Below are 3,821 nucleotides of genomic sequence, written 5' to 3'. Positions count from 1 at the left end.
GATAGATAGATAGATAGATAGATAGATAGATAGATAGATAGACAGATAGATGATAGATAGACATACAGTCAGCCAGGCCAACAGATACCTGAGGACCCTAGATCTGAAGATATGACAAGAATACAATTAAGTTGATGTGTTGCAGTGTGTGGGCATACTTCAAAGCAGGAAGCCACGGAAGTCCTCCTTAAGATGATTTCTGGGTATAACATACAAGTAACTAATGCAGTCTCAAGATAAGAACAGAGAAGGGATATTCCAGAAAGGGTAAGATCAGTGCAACTGGCATATATAGCAAGTAAAAAAGACAGTCCTATGCAAGGAGAGAGGGAGAAGGGGTTGGGGGTCAGACCAATTGGAAACTTAATATCTATGATTAAAAAATACTCATATTTTTCCTAGGGGGCACTAAGGATCTTTCAGAGGGTTTTAATCAGGACTGGCAAGTTCTATTGGTGAAAGAAAATTATTTATTCCAACCCCTTCATTGTCCCTCTACACTTAAAATATGAAGATAGTAAGGGTCAGGGACATCAAAGGATATAATCATTAACTCTAATTTTAACTCTTTACATTTAACATTGTATCCAACTGTGGGATGCCACAAGGCAGGGAAGGTATACCAGAAGATGGGTCTTATTGGGTATTAGGAGGAATCCAATGCAACAAACCATTTGTCTTCATAAAAACTTCTGTTTTAAATATTGCATGTCTTCATGATAAAAATCTTCAAAATAGTCCTATCGTGTACTTGATTATTACCTTATATTTACAAAGCTGTACTTCCTCAAAGGAAAAAGAGGTGTGTTAATTTGTCAAGCTGATGTTATAAAACTCATAAAAAGAAGCCCGTGAGTATGTGGGACTTACTCATTTACAGCAGTACATTGGAAGTAAATAACCTAAGAGATTTAACTTTAGTTCTATCTTTGCTGTAGGCATATTATTTCCTGTGAATTAAATAGTACTAAATTGAAAGGAACATGTCACAAAATAAGATATACAAATAACCATCAGATAGGTGAAAACATGCTCAGCATCACTAATCAGGGAAATGTCAGTCAAAACAGCAATAAGATGTACCCTACTACTGTAACAGTGGTAATATAGAGAAGAGTAAACAAGTCCTGGTAAGAATGTAGAAAAAGGAGAATTCTTCTACACTTACAGGAATGAAGCCATGCTCAAAAACAGTATGGAAGTTCCTCAGAGAATTAAAAATACATATTTCCAGGTAAGATGACAGATTAAAGACTTCATGATGTAATTTATTGAAAGAAAACAGGATAGTACACAGTGATTTCTATTCTTTCAAGACACAGTAGCTATGTGTGGACTTATAAAGCCTATGAGGTCTCTGTGGGGAAGCAGGCAGGAGCAGCTGTGAACTGGGACCCAGCTGCATAAATTGGCTTTGGTGTGGTCATTGGAAACCACAGGGAAGCACTTTACATCACACACACACTCAGTGGCCTTGTAGTTGCAGCTGGATAACAAAGGACTGGATTTGCAGTTGGAGGTGAGGCCTAGGAACTAAAGTATTTGAAACAGAGCTTTATTCCTGGCATGCTGGCTCCAGTTGAGGTAAGTGGAAATTGCCAGACAAATGTTTACAACCCCCATGCCCCCCTGGAACAGCCTGAGGACAAAACTGAAACAAAGCCCAGAGGTGGGTGGGTCCAGGGCCTGAACTGTGACACCACAACTGAGACAGTCATTCTACCCAGACTGTGGCTGGGGTCCATGGGAACCCACAGCAAGGGCTCCCACCTTGCCCTCCTCAGCACAGGGCTGCCAAACCAGACAGAGGATCTAGAAGGAACTGTACTTCTCAGCTCACCTGAGCCATGCCAGAAACTAAATCCAAAAGGTAATTGGTGGAATGTCCAGCAGGGCAATGCATACATGCAATAGATCAGGTTTTTCAACTTCCAACTGGAATTAGAACCTCAGTTCCCTCATTAATGCCTTTTACTATATGAAACTTAACAGGGAGGAAAGAATTCAAAACCCATCCCACCAAGGGGGAAATAGTGACTGGTGTAATTTTAAAAATTGAATCTACCATTATTATGTGCTGTCCATATTATTTCTGTTAAAATTTTTGTTTTTATTTTTTTTAATCTTCACTCTTGCACAAATACCTTGTAATGTTCTTGTTTTATTTCATACTCAGTTTGTATGATGGTTTCGTATGCTTCTGTCCAATTTTACTATTGCACACTTTATTGTTCTTCCTATATACAACCCATATATTTTATAAATCATTTCTACCTCTTCTCTTATTTTCTGTCCCCATTCCTTTCTTCTTTTAATTTATTAACTAAAAAATTCCAAAACTTTACTAATCTTTAAATGACTGGAACCTAATTGTTTGTCAACTCTATCCTCCCTGATATATTTCTCCATCTTTATTTTTTTTCCTTATTGGATCTTACATTAATCTTTATCTTTACCTAGCCTACATCCCTTCTATATTTTTCTCTTTTTTTGAGACAGGGTCTCCCTTTAGCCTGAGCTGGCCTGGAACTGGCTGTGTAGACCATGCTGGCCTCAAACTCAGAGATCTGCTTGCCTCTGCCTCCCAAGTGCTGGGATTAAAGGCATGTACTACCACGCCCAGGATCCCTTCTGTTTATAATCTTAGTAATATGCTAGTATCAACCATATCATCTTTACTTATTTATCTACCAAAAGTTATTGAAATTAAAAAGACCACCTGTTTTAATTAGATAAAAGGACATTTGCACAGTTGTCCTATACATCAAAGCTAATATTTTAATATTGGGTTATATTAGGCACTCTGAACACATAAAGTGAAGGTATAACTTCTGAACTATTCACCTAAACTCTAGCACAACCTAGCACCACATACCTTTTGACTGTAAAAATAGAGCTAATGCCGGGCGTGGTGCTGCATGCCTTTAATCCCAGCACTGGGGAGGCAGGGGCAGGCTGATCTTTGTGAGTTTGAGGCCAGCCTGGTCAATATAGTGAGTTCCAGGACAGCTGAGGCTACAAGGATGCCCTGTTTCAAAAAGACAAACAAACAAAAAATAGAGCTAACAAAATTCAGTCAATGCAATGACCGTACATGCATAAGTTCCAATACAGTGATACAAGAAACATGAAAAATCAAGGCAGTATGAACTCGTCCCCCTCCTTGAAATATGCCAATTCCACATTAATGGGCCATGATGAGAATGAATTAGGTACAATCCCAGACAAGGAAATTTTAAAATGTTTTATGAAAGAGGAGAGAATTAAGTCCTAAATGAATTCAAGAAGAATAAAAATAAAGAACAAAGTAAGAACGCCAATATACAATATGAAATGGTAATTCACTGAAGAAATAGAAATACTGAAAAAGTAAAATTGAAAATTTAAAAATGAAAGTGAGTCAGTCAAATAAACTCAATTGGAAGTCTCAATAATATAATGGATCATGTGGAAGAAAGAATATCAGACATGAGGGGCTGGAGAGATGGCTCAGCAGTTAAGAGCACTGGCTGTTCTTGCAGAGGACCCTGGTTCAGTTCCCAGCACCCACGTGGCGTCTAACAGCTGTCCCTAACTCCAGTTCCAGGGGATTGGATGCCCTTTTCTGACTTCCAAAGGTATTGCATGACATGGGTGCACTTACATACACGCAGGCAAAACACTCATACACATAAAATAAAAATAATAATCAGATACATACAGATTAGAGATGCAAGCGCCAACATCTCAGTGTTAATAGCAAAAACAATGAATGAGTCTTTCTCCAAGGAACAATATATTCTAAAATGAAATGGAGATTTTTTTTTAAAGGTTAAAAACTC

The 3,821-nt window shown here is 38.1% G+C and overlaps 1 protein-coding gene across 5 annotated transcripts in view; it reads left to right on the top strand.

Moving 5' to 3' along the window:
- Eda2r (ectodysplasin A2 receptor) overlaps positions 1 to 3,821 on the top strand; it is a 42,127-nt gene that overhangs the window by 14,450 nt on the left and 23,856 nt on the right. The gene's annotated exons all lie outside the window — the stretch shown is intronic.

This window comes from Nannospalax galili, unplaced genomic scaffold (assembly GCF_000622305.1).
Source record: "Nannospalax galili isolate Female #2095 unplaced genomic scaffold, S.galili_v1.0 scaffold280, whole genome shotgun sequence".
In the NCBI taxonomy this organism is placed as follows: domain Eukaryota; kingdom Metazoa; phylum Chordata; class Mammalia; order Rodentia; family Spalacidae; genus Nannospalax; species Nannospalax galili.
The sequence above is the reverse complement of the archived record's forward strand: the minus strand, read 5'-3'. Positions and strand labels throughout refer to the sequence as shown.